The following is a 13,914-nucleotide window of genomic DNA, read 5'->3' on the forward strand; positions in this document are numbered from 1 at the left end:
CTTAATTTTGTGGTTGTTTAATGATTGTACATGAACACTATGTTTACCTGTTGATTGAACTGTGCAATTGTTTCAGTATGTGTAATTGTTTTCATCTGTGTAATTGTTTTACTTCAATTCATATCTTACTCAACAGTCGCATTTCAACATGTCAAACGTTAACTAAATAGCTCTGCTACTGAAGTTTATTGTCATGTTTTACTATTGAATCATTGAAATGTATGCATATATTTTAGATGTGTAAAGGCCTCTTTATAACAACATATGCGTAATACAATATCACTGCAGTATGTGTAATAAGATTATTTAACATTGACAGTAATTCAATATCTTGATGTTACTCTGTTTTGCAGTAATGAAGTGTGCTGTGAGTCCCACAGGAGACAGGCTGTACATCACCAACCCTGACCAGAACAAGCTTCTCACCCTGGCCAGGGATGACACACTCCTGGCTACATACACAGACCCAGCACTAGTGGACCCACATGGTCTACATGTGACCCCTGCAGGCCAGGTGCTGGTCTGTGGATTGGTGTCCTCCACTGTACTACAGGTGGGCTGGGAGGGAAAGAGTAAGCTGGCTAATCTTGCTACTCAGGAGGATGGAGTGTTGTTGCCATGCTCAGTCTGCTACTGCAGCACTACATCCTCCATCATTGTGGGACAGTACAGGAACAACAACATCCTGGTGTTCAGAGTGGAATAGTGTGTACATGTATGTATTAGTTGTTGTAATTAGTGATTAGTATTTTAATTACAATGTGTTGTTTAGCATACGAACATAGTAGTGTGTGATGTTACAATACAACATTAAGTGTGTAGTGAAAGATACAAATAATGTATGTACATGTACACATATTGTTATCTTATTATACAATATGAGGGTTTTTGTTGGAACATTAGATCTTATGCATATTATGTTATTGTTGTCATAACATTTGTGTAATTATGGTCCTAAAATTTAATTCTTGTAAACTTCGCATGAAAAAAACAAAGCATTTCAACTGAAAATTTAATATTTGTACATAGATGCACATGTACATAGCAACTGAGGCTATTTTTAGACTTTAATTTCTATAAACACTGTGATGCCATGTAAGAAATGTATATGGATGAATATTTTTTATATAAAATATGAAATTGTTTAAGTAATCTTTGGAGGAGTATATATTGATATTTTACGCAATGTTTACAGAAAGGTAACACTTGATGTGAGATTTATTAATTTGCCATATTTTATGCTGTTGAACATCTGTTATTGATTTTCATTACATTTATATAAATTTGTGTGAATCCTAAATATACATACAAGAAAAACATCAAGCTATTTTGCTGCTCCAGTCGCTGCTGAGTCAGGACAAGGATGCTGAGGATGTGGTGGACAAGGATGACCTGAATACACAGAAGGTAACAAAGACGTTTTAATTATCAGGCCTTTTCATGGCCAATTTGGGAAAAAATGCAATTTTGGGATATTTATTTTTTTCGTGCGAAAAGTCCATTGATATCAGAAAAACAAATTTAATATAACTATTTCTAATACTTAAAATTAAAAGAATAAAATCATATTATGCTAGTAATATACTTTTTTTTAGATCTTATTGAAATATAATTGAGACATATTAATCATAAGGCACTTATTATGCCCCCCTTTTGAAGAAGAGGGGGTATATTGTTTTGCACATGTCGGCCTGTCAGTCTATCGGTCCTTCTGTCCGTCAACCAGATAGTGTCCTGATGATTACTAAAGAACGCTAAGGCCTAGGATCATGAAACTTCATAGGTACATTGATCACGACTGGCAAATGACCCCTATTGATTTTCAGGTCACTAGGTCAAAGGTCAAGGTCACAGTGACTCAAAATGGTAAAATGATTTCCGGATGATAACTCAAGACTTCTTACGCCTAAGATCATGAAACTTCATAGGAACAATGAACATGACTGGCAGATGACCCCTATTGATTTTCAGGTCACTAGGTCAAAGGTCAAGGTCACAGTGACTCAAAATGGTAAAATGATTTCCGGATGATAACTCAAGAATGCTTACGCCTAAGATCATGAAACTTCATAGGAACAATGAACATGACTGGCAGATGAACCCTATTGATTTTCAGGTCACTAGGTCAAAGGTCAAGGTCAAAGTGACTCGAAATAGTAAAATGGTTTTTGGATGATAACTCAAGAACACTTATGCCTAGGATCATGAAACTTCATAGGTACATTGACTTTCAGCTCACTAGGTTAAAGGTCAAGGTCATGGTGACTTGGACACAGTAAAAAGGTTTCCGGATGATAACTCAAGACTGCTTACTCCTAGGATCATGAAACTTCATAGGTACATTGATCATGACTGGCAGATGATCCCTATTGATTTTCAGGTCACTAGGTCAAAGGTCAAGGTCACAGTGACAAAAAACGTATTAACACCATGGCTGCCACTACAACTGACAGCCCATATTTGGGGCATGCATGTTTTACAAACAGCCCTTGTTAAGGAAAGAAAAACGCTTTGCGTATGGGTCCGTTTCACATACCCATAAATACGCCAGGAAAAGACCTGCTTATGTATTCCCTATGTATTAAGAATGCAAAAAAGATGAGGTGGAAAAGAAAAGTATGAATTTACTTAAGATAAAATATCCTCTTTACTTGTTTGTAAAGTGTAAACTCATATATATATTCATCCGAAATTTTGTGGTCAAAAAAGACTTTTACGGACACATTAGTTTATTTTGTGGATTTCTCAGTTCAGAAAAATAAATGATGAATTTGTGTCGGTTATTTTTCTGTGTGTGATAAATTTGTGGATCAGTCAACCCTTAAAATCAACAAAAATAATGTCCCTCAAATAATAATGGTTTACAGTGTAACCTGTGTATTAAGAATGTTAAAGATGAAATTGACAAGAATGATATGATTTAACAAAACATAAAATGGCGTCTTTTATTGTGTATGTCTTGTTTACAGCAGGACTTGTTTTAAACTCAAACTCTTCTTCAGCTCGATGCTTTCCAACTTATCATACAGGAACCTCAGTTACACAACACCCTGAGGATTTCTGTCATCCTCATTAGGCCTTGAGTTTTTATAAAGTTGTGAGATATTTAATTAAGCTTATAAATATGATTCCATAGAATGCATTTGTTCTCAATAAGAAGGACCCCGGCCTCATTCCCAGAACAGTGTAATAAAAGCTTTAGAGTTAGTTTTCATGCATGCAATGGCAACAATGTAAGGTTGCATGGGAAAACAGGACTTAATGCATGTGAGTAAAGTGTTGTCCCAGATAAGCCTGTGCAGTTTGCATATTCCATAATGGCAAATCAAGGACAACACATTTCCCTTTTATGGATTTTTTAATTTAAATGAAGTTTCTTCTAAATAAAAATTCCATCAATGCAGAAATTCCATGATAAGCCTGTGTGGCTGCACATGCTAATCTAGGAAGACACTTAGGGCAACATTTATTAAGCCCTGTTTTCTCAGAGCAAGACAGTCTACAATCTTTAAAAGAGTTGTACAAGGTGATATAATGTGAGCATCGTTTTGGGAAAATGGGGCTTAATGCATTGTAAGTGCAATCCACTGGTAAGCCTAAGCAGTGTGCACACAGACTAATCAAGTATGATAGTTTACGCTTTTAGGAAATTTTCGTTTAAAGGGATTTCTTCTGAACAAAAATCAAGTCTTGATGGAAAGCGTCGTCCCAGGTAAGCCTGTGAGGACTGCACGGGCTAATTTGGGACAACACTATACACATGCATTAAGCCCAGTTTTGCCAGAACAGGGCTTAAGTTAAGTCTGCTTCATATCTGTTGTAGAGGGGTATTTATAAATTCTGATGAGAACAAATATGAGACAATGATGTACATGTACATGCAAATTAAAAATAATTGTTGAACGATACTTATCTTAGGAATGTATGAGATTTTTATTACTTGCTGTAAATGGGTAGTCAAGCTTGTAAACATAGTCTTATTAGATTGCGAAATCTTAATTTATTTAAATAAAGAAAGAAGAAAAAATGCAAGAATACAATAAAAACGTATGTAGAGAAGCTATTGATGTATAGTAGAAATAAAATTAAATAAAGCATTGCAAACTCTTTATAAACTGTAAAATCGTTATTATTTGTGGGACATTAATTATTGTTGAATTTGTGGGTTTACTGATGCATGAATTCAATTCAAACACATAACACCAGAATCAGAAAACCTTGAATTATTGTGTCCACAAAAAAGTTTGAAAACTCCAAAATGTTATGTCAACATATATCTGATTGATGGGGACCCAATTTTTTGTGTCAGTCAGCATGTTTTTTAATAGTTTCCTGTCTGGAAGGGACATGATCATTTAGAGCTTTTTTTCTTTCTTACGTAATGGCTGTTTTTCACAAATTTGAGAATTTGGTGACTCAAATGTTCACAATTTAAAAAAGTTTGTGACTCAAATTTTCACAATTGTAAAAAGTTTGCGACTCATTTTTTGAAAATTTTGAACCATTCATGACTCATTTGTTCATAATTTTGACAAGTTTGCGACTCATTTTTTGACAATTTTAAACAGTTTGTGACTCATTTGTTCACAATTTTGAAAAGTTTGCAACTCATTTTTTCACATACTGAGGGGGCCACAGCCTCTTCACAAGGATGAGACAAAACAAGCCCTGTTATTTGATTTGTGTTTGTGGGAGTTTGGTTATTTTTAAACTGAAACGTTTATTTTTCCTCAACTGAACATATCAAACCAAATTAATGTTTGCAAATTACTTGGAAAAAACGGTGCCATGGGATTAGTTACTGTGAAAATGTGGAGTTTTGGGCATCTTCACAGTACGGGCAAACTAGTTGTGTTAGCTGGTAGTTGTTCATGTTAAGTGGCCTTTTACTTAGAATTTTACTCCCAGGTGTATGTGAACAGTCATGTGTTTTCTTCTTTTTAAAGTACACGTAAAAGGCACCTTTTTATATGCTATTGGACTAATAAAATGAGCACTGAAATTGAACATTTCACTAAAAACACATGTAAAAGAATATGTTGATGGATTTGTGAAATTAAGTTCCATGAAATTAAAAAGACCCATAATTCCCAATTTGAAGATTATTTCACACTGCAAATTGTCCAGTTGTCAGGTATTATCACGCTTATTATTCCCAATTGGTGTGGTTCAGGTACTTTAAACAATTGGGAAAAAATATTGCTGGTGTATTACTAACGTTCTAGTTCAAAAGACTAACTGGGCTTCCATATTCCATATTGGTTTGCTCCATGTTACAGCTACTGCTCAGCAAAGAATACAACTGTCTGGTGAAAGGCTCGACCGTATCAAAGTCCAGTGATGTCGGGGTATGTGACCGTTCCATGTCTGGGGATTGCATTTTAGCTGACACTAACAAGGGAGAGAACTGAAGATCTGCACCTGCAGTGAGTTGTTCCCCTTTAATTGCTGTTTAATTAATTTAACGGACAATAAAAAGGAAGAAAACTGAAGATTTGCACCAGCAGTGAGTTGTTTCCTTAAGTTGCTTTTTATTTATTTAGCCTACAATAACAAAGGAAGTAACTGAAGATTTGCATCAGCAGTGAGTTGTTTCTCTTTAGTTGCGGTCTAATTTTGTCTTCAACTTTCGTTACATATTAATTTACTTTTGAATGTTTTTCTTTTGTGAATTTAATCAGATTTTAACAATCAAGGATCTGGCATGGTAAAATTTTGTTTGTGTTTTTTTAACTTTGAGAAGACATTAATGTTAACTTTTTGCCTCCAATTTATTGAAACATGAATGTACAGTAAAACATCAGTGAGGGCATTATAAAAGAAAAGTTCTTAATAGAACGAGTACCTTTTAAACATATTAGAGTTTTAACAAGTTGATGTTCCCTGATATTTTTATTGTTATGCAGGAAAGAAGTGGCTAAAAAGCTAAATAAGCCGCGCTCTGAGAAAATAGGGCTAAACACATGTGCTTAAATTGTTGTCCCAGATTAGCCTGTGCAGTCCGCTCAGGATAATCAGGGACAAAACTTTCCTCTTTAAAGTTATCTTTCTTTGAAAGGAAGTCTCCTCTTTATGAAAATCCAGTCTAGTCGGACATTGTCCTCCCTGATCATGTGGACTTGCTAATCTGGGAAAACACCTTATAATATTGATGAGATGCATATTGGTTTTTAAAATTACATCTGCAATCTGCAAGTTAAAAATATAAATTATGAATTGACAGGTTAATATAGTATTGACCAACAATTTAGATGTTTGAGTACCAAATGGTTTGACTGAATCAAATGTCATGCTATTTCGGACAAGGAACCAGTGAAATTCCAGATTCAAAACTCATGAGACTGAAGTTTTGCCGCTGAAATCCTTCACATCCTATCAAGAGGCATATTTTGTTATAGATTGTGATATAAAACTGTTTTACTAGTTCATATTACCCATGTTTTCAGAAGAGCACAAGCCTTGATATAGAGTTGGTACGGCAACGACACAAGTCGGGCCCGCTGGAGCCCCAGTCCAGCACGACCCCTCCCCTGACCCTTAGCTCCTCCCATTTGACCTCCGGCATCAAAGAGTCAGCATTGTTTAACAATTCCATCCCATAGCAATTTCTGAGCACATAGAGTGTTTGCACATTTTTCTCAACAAGCGCAATGTCCGTGTTGAGTCTGCACTTGGGCCCTGATTGATTTGATAGACTCAAGTGTCGGAGCTGGTAGAAGTGTTACAGACATAAGAAGTTATTGCAGCTGTTATGGTAACACTAACAGTCAGCTCTCGCTGTTGGACATTACAATGAATATTACGAAAAAATACAAAGCTGGATAACTCATTCCATTCTTTTTGGGACAAACAGACCTGCAGCAAGGAACAGGAGAAAATCACGGGAATGTTTGAAGAGTTTAAGTTAGAAGCGTAAGCTTTCCACCGGGGATACTCCTGGATGGTCTAAACTTAAGGGACAGTCCAGGTTTGTCCTCTCAGGTGTCCAAACTGTCCAAAGAGAATGCATTTATTTTTGACGCAGTTGCTAACAAAGAAAGGCAGTACCAACTTCGTTGTGAAGAGTCAAGCATGGTACATCCCTGGGGCATGACTCAGGTGGGAATTCCATCTGCAACAAGGTGCTTAAGGTGAACCCATCAGAGTGTGTTACTAACCACTTCAAGACCAAACAGCCTCACATTGATTCGACGATAAAGAAGGCGTTGAAAAATGACAGCAGTTTTGATGTGTCATCCAGTTTGCTCTTCGACTCTCAACCCAACGTTAGTTAGAACGCAAACTCAGCATTTAGCGTTATCAGCGAGGCTCGAAGGTCATCTCTGCTTCTTAAGCTTCAGGTGAGACCTTACAGTGTTATTTACTTTGTAAAAGTTGGGGCAAAAATTCAGCACCATTCCTAATATCAAAAAGTCTATTCCATATTTTTCCCATAATTACTGTCTTAAGTTCCCAATTAAAGATTTGCTTGAAAAAAATTATTTATATTTAATAGGTTCCAACACGTTTAAGTTTAACATTGTCATAAGTGAAATTAATATTTATAGCACTAATTATAATTTTTTTAAGTATTTGTTAAGAAACAGTTGTTTTGTGTCACAGTGACATTTAAAGTGGTATAGTCTCACATTTAAATTTCTGAAGTTATGCCGGTTTCAAAAAATATATATATATAATTATGACACCTTGCTACATACTGTACTTTTCCATGTATTCCTTGCTGTTTTAAGCCCCAAACATTTCAATTTAATAAGTGTGTGCATGTTATTCATTATTACAATGCTATTGTGAGTGCTAATTTGCGGAAAAAACACATTGTAGATGTTAAGAAAGGTGTAGCAGTATTCATATTCAAGGCTTATTCATTTGTCACTAAAAACACTTTTTATGGTTAACGTTCCATTTCCTTTTCAGATAAAATTATAAGCCAACAAGACGAACATCGTTGAATCATTTCTCACATATACTAAAACTCGCTTAAGAAATTCAGCACGTCACTTATGAACATCTTCTCGCAAGGCGGCTACATCAGCACTTCCAATAGCTGAGCCTTGGTGAGTTCCACTCCTGTCCCGATGAGTCGCTCGAGCTGAAACAATCTGATCCACAGATAGAGCAGACGCTGAGTGACTCGTCTGTTAACGTGACTGACCTCCATATGTTGCTCTCTAATATTGTGCCTGAGGAGCAGTGTTGGCCTACATTCCCTGTTCAGGGCGGTGACTTTGGCGTCAAGACTCACACAATCTCTGTCTATGGCCCTATCGCAGCAGCAGCAGCAGCAGCAAAAAAAACAGGAAGTATTTCAGCTGCACTCTGGGAAAACAGGGCTTAATGCATGTGTTTAAAGTGTTGTCCCAGATAAAGGTGTTAAGTCTGCCCGCTCTTATCAGTGACCACAGTTTCCGAATAAGCCTTTAAATGAAAAATTCCATAAAAGCGGAAAGTGTCGTGGCTGATGATTTTCAAGACTCACACAACCTCTGTCTATGGCCCTGTCGCAGCAGCAGCAGCAACAAAAACAGGAAGTATTTCAGCTGCACTCTGGGAAAACAGGGCTTAATGCATGTGCCTAAAGTGTTTTACCCACAAAAGCGTGTTAAGTCTGCCCAAGCTAATTTGTGACCACACTTTCCGAATGTACCTTAAAACAAAGAATTCCATAAAAGCTGAAAGTGTCGTGGCTGATTAGCTTGTGCAGACTGTACATGCAAATCTGGAACAACTCTACACTTATGCATTTAGCCCAGTTTTTAAAGAGTTTAGAGTTGCACATTTAGTTCACATTACATCAGCTTTACTGACCTTTTTGGAGAAAAGTTCTTATTACCAATCAGGAATTTTGCGGTTTTTGACTGTTCAAACTGAGTTAATAAAATGCATATTAGAGTTGATTTGATATCAGTTTTAACCATAGGGGGTAAGGGCATATTTTCATACCTTTTTGTTTGTTTTCACTTGTATATAAACCCCTTGCATAAATTATACAAAATACTGATGTTTTATTTAAATAAAACAATTATTGAAATGCAGTCAACATTTTAAAAAAATTATCTGCATTTCATTTATTATTAGGTAACAAAATTTAATATATTTTTACATAAATTGAAATTAATCACCTGTCCAGGTTTTCAGTTTACAAATATGCCCCTGGAGTGAGAATATGAAGTGAAGATATTAATTAATTATTGCCCCCGGCTAATTGGGGTATATGGGAATCACCTTGGACAGACGTCTGTCTCTCTTTTCTTATGTCTGTGGGCGTTCACTTACAATTCAACGTTAAGCATTCAAACTTTCAGGTATTGTTTAATCTCATACGTGGTTGTGCATGTACATTTTGTATCATAATACTCTAAAAATTACAAAACTTAGACATTATATAACCTCATGCTTCATAGACTTGTGGCATTGGGGGACATTCTATGTAACAATGGTTACAAATAATTGTTTGACTAGATGTTGTTTTCTTCTAAGTATTTTGAAAAAAAAAGAGCCATATTTTGCTTTCGGATTGAGTCAGCCTCATAACTTGTTAATTTAATAATTTAATGGTCATGAAATAATTTCTATGGCCATTCTCTCTCTGATTCTAGTACGGCAATTGTCTGTTACTGGCATAAGTATATGTACTCAGTAAGGCCAGGAAAAGGTTAACTTAATGACCACACTACTTTGACTAAAATGCATTTTTGTGTGTGTAGGATCAATTAAAAAAAAAGATAAAATTCGAGTACTTTTTAGCTGTTTCCTACAGGACCCCGTACAATTACAGATTGGTGCACAGCTGAACAACAGGCTCTCTCTCCTAAGCCAGGCCTGAACGCATGGGGTCACTTCCTGTGTATGGGTGGTATGTATGGATATGTGTCCATGACACACAGGCTAATCAGGGATGAAACTTTCTGCATAGACTGGATTTTTGCTAAGAAAAACCTTTCTTTAAACTTAAAATACAAAAAACGCAGAATATGTCGTCCTTGATTAGCATGTGTTGACTGCACAGGCTAATCTGGGATGACACTTTATGCAGATGCATTAAGCCCATTTTTCCCAGAATGAGGCTAATATTTTGCCAACAAACATTATCTTTTGTGATGACCTTATATAAATGTTTGTGTGGACACCACAGGCTAATCTTGGATGACACTTTAAGCACATGCATTAAGCCCAGTTTTCCCATAACGAGGCTCATATCATGACAAGTTTTATAGTCACCAGCCAGATTGTCTGTAGCAGCTCAAAAATATGGTCCTGGAATGAAGGTAAAATTGGCAAATCAACCGTGTCTGCCTTTGCACTTAAATGTAACACAGCCTTTAAACAGTTGAAGTTTGTCGGCATTCTTGTCCTTCGTTTCATTGGTGTATAAACTGTCTGAAAAGTTGGGTCTTTTCTATGCTTAAAAGCAATCAGAATTTCTGCAAGTAGGCGTAATTTTCTCGACTGTGCATATGCATTTGAGTGTACTGCTCACATGGATAAACTTTGTAGTGCTTTGTTGTGTTTTGTTCCTTTGTCTAATTGTATGTCATTGGTGACTATTTCATTGGACAACATGTCAATGAACAAGGCACCCTTCCTTGAAAACCTCACCAAACTAATAAACAGTTTGATTGCGTTAAACATGACCGTTTGGGATTTCAGGCCAAATGTCAAACTAGTACCAATCTGTGCCCAAAAAGCAGCCGTAGCCGTGGGGGGCAGGTTCATGATGCAACCGTGGTCTCATTGCTCTCTGAACATCTCCTTCCCAACAGCAACAGTACAGCAAAATGACCTGTAAGGCATATTCACTTGTCACTAATATAACTCTAGTTTTAGTTTACTTTCCATTGCCGTTTTAGTAAACATTATTAGCCAACAAGACAAACATCGTCTAAGTGAATGTTAATGACAATCCCAACTTTCTCAAACAAATACTCGCTTATTGGGTATTATTGATTCATGGTCTTGGAAAATGGTGTTTAATGCATGTTCGTTAAGTTTCTTCCCAGATATGCTTAAATTTCTTTTTTGTTGAGAAGAAACATCACTTATGCAAAAAAATCCATAAAAGAGGGAAGTGTTTTCAGTGATTAACCTCTGCGGGCTGCATAAACGTCAGTTTTTCAATAATTCTTCTGACCTTTTGGGGAAAGGCATCCATTGGGAATTGTTTGTTTGAAATTGGTCAAACTGGGTAAATACCATAGGTAACAGTTGACATAAATCATTATTAAGTTGTGTCTGGTTTTTTGGCTGAAAATAAGCCTTTAAGCCAAACGTTTGTTTTGTTTTTCCCTTATATATGACAAAAATATCCCTTGAATAGAAGGAACAAACAGCCACATTTTTTTTATTCAATGTCATTTTTATAAAACTTATTTGACGGCTGGACATAGGTTCAGGTTGTGACACTCAATAGTGCTCCACCACTACATCTACCATCTACAGTGTGACTACGTTAACTGGCCATTAACGTTCATACTTTGTTGTTTATTTCTTTTCATAGTCATATCATACTGTAAATAGTTTATTTTAATGTTGTAAATAAATTGATTTATTGTTCACGTTTATTTGTATCTGGTTCTGGAGGGGTTATTGCGCTGGGTTATCACAGCTTCTGTAACCCTGACCGTTACAATTGCTCATGACTGGCAGATGACCCCTATTGATTTTCAGGTCACTAGGTCAAAGGTTAAGGTCACAGTGACTCGAAATAGTAAAATGGTTTCCGGATGATAACTCAAGACTTCTTACGCCTAGGATCATGAAACTTCATAGGTACATTGATCATGACTGGCAGATGACCCCTATAAATTTTCAGGTCACTAGGTCAAAGGTCAAGGTCACAGTGACTCAAAACAGTAAAATGGTTTCCTGATGATAACTTAAGAATTATTAGGCCTAGGATCATGAAACTTCATAGGTACATTGATCATGGCTGGCAAATGACCCCTATTGATTTTCAGGTCACTAGGTCAAAGGTCAAGATCACAGTGACAAAAAACGTATTCACACAATGGCTGCCACTACAACTGACATCCCATATGGGGGCATGCATGTTTTACAAACAGCCCTTGTTGTAATTTTATATAAGTTGACTGACAGAAAACATACATTATTCTATCAAAGCTGGAGAATACATGTAGTGAAGCTTTTGCTGTCTTTGAGACGGCTCTTGTTAAGGTGATATATACTGGTATCATGTTTTGGAATACATGTTTTGAAATAGATGTCTTGTTTTGTTTCCAGGGGTCATACCGTTGCCAGTTCAAGCTTAGAGGACCATGTTCCCCAAATCCAATGTGGCCCTATATCTTAACAGGTGAGTCTTTTCTCATGCATAATTGGTGGCAGTTATGTATTTAATGTGGTGTATACTAAGCAATTAGGTTCTGGATACGATTACCCCCCTGGGAGTATTTAAATTGATACTGTACAGCCATTATTGATTCTTGATCTGTAATATTTGTGGATATTTGTAGATCTGCTCAAAAATGAAATAAAATTATCAACAAACATTATGTCTAAAACCTTTATTAATTATTATTTAATCCAGTAATTTAGGATGTACCAAATATTTCGGATTCAACAAATCCACAAAATATCATGTCATAAACATGTACTTTGTTTTTTGATATTTAACATTGTTGCATTTTTAATGAATATATAATTAAACAGTTTTTTTAAATACTTGTAAAGCAATGAATTTGACTAACAAAAATACTAAACTTTTGCTTCAATGTTTAAAGGTCTAGTTGTCTTGCTTACAACAAGAGTGCCCAAAATTTGATCATGATCAATGAAGAAAGAAAGCCACAGGATAAGACCCAATAAGAACAAATAGCTGCTTCAGCATCAATAGCCTATCCCTGTACAAGGCTTTCAAATGTAATATTGTAGTGACATAGTAGACATGTTGTCTTCCTAGCGACTGGGAGGTCAGGCTTGGATCCTCACTCTTGGAGCATTCTTATAAGGAGTCCTCCAAAGACATAAAGTAATCCTTCTAGCCAGAAAACAGGCTCAAAAGTGTCTCCATAAACCTTAGGTTGTTTTAGAATCGTGCTTAATAAATTGGATTAAATGAAATGTGTAGTAATTGTTAATACTTATATTGATACACACACCTTTGGTGAATTATTTGTTTATTGACTGGTTAATTACAACTTTTCACATGCTTTATAATGATGTTATACCATATATACTTGATAAACGGACGGGAAAATCTACCTCTGATTTTTAGCCGGATTTTTTTCGAAAAAATCTCGGCTTATAGATTGATGTTGTCGGGCGGGCGGGGGGGGCGGGCGGGCGGGCGGGGTGGCGGCGTGCTTGAAAATGTTAAAGTTCTTATTTCATGGTATAACTTTGGTATGCTTGGACCTAGAGTCTTCAAACTTGACATGAAGGTTGGCCAGGATTAACAGATGACCACTGGTCATTTCAAGGTCATTCATTTGAAGGTCAAGGTCACTGTGACCTTCAATATAAAAAATGTTAAAGTTGTTATAACTTTGGTATGCTTGGACCTAGAGTCTTGAAACTTGACATGAAGGTTGGCCATAACTAGTTAGTAACCACTGGTCATTTCAAGGTCATTCATTTGAAGGTCAAGGTCACTGTGACCTTGAATGTAAAAATGTTAAAGTTCTTATTTCATGGTATAACTTTGGTATGCTTGGACCTAGAGCAGTGCTCCAGCTAGAATTTGAAAAGGGCAGGGTGGCTTTTTTGTGAAAAGGGCACTTTCGACGCGCAGTATTTTGGAAAAGGGCACTTTCGACGCGCAGTATTTTGTGAAAAGGGCACGTTCGAGCGCGCGGGTGTTTCTGGAATGCTTTCTATTGCATGTTAATTTATATGTTATCAATAATTGTATTATTCCCATTATTATTAAACCATTCAAATATAATGTCTACAATGAGG

At 36.2% G+C, this 13,914-nt stretch overlaps 1 long non-coding RNA gene across 8 annotated transcripts in view; it reads left to right on the forward strand.

Moving 5' to 3' along the window:
• Positions 1–601: 601 nt before the first annotated feature.
• Positions 602–13,914, forward strand: part of LOC127834667 (uncharacterized) — a 29,493-nt gene continuing 16,180 nt past the window's right edge. For 5 of the 8 annotated variants that reach the window (XR_008028047.1, XR_008028046.1, XR_008028048.1 and 2 more), the window contains exons 1-7: positions 602–715; positions 1,342–1,407; positions 5,280–5,426; positions 6,447–7,340; positions 7,915–9,853; positions 10,648–10,782; positions 12,238–12,310. This is a non-coding gene — a long non-coding RNA (uncharacterized LOC127834667). Of the gene's footprint in view, positions 716–1,341; positions 1,408–5,279; positions 5,427–6,446; positions 7,341–7,914; positions 9,854–10,647; positions 10,783–12,237; positions 12,311–12,612; positions 12,986–13,914 lie in introns of those variants that run through there. The other 3 variants (XR_008028051.1, XR_008028059.1, XR_008028055.1) reach the window with 3 other exon arrangements.

Source organism: Dreissena polymorpha, chromosome 1 (genome assembly GCF_020536995.1).
Source record: "Dreissena polymorpha isolate Duluth1 chromosome 1, UMN_Dpol_1.0, whole genome shotgun sequence".
Lineage (NCBI taxonomy): Eukaryota > Metazoa > Mollusca > Bivalvia > Myida > Dreissenidae > Dreissena > Dreissena polymorpha.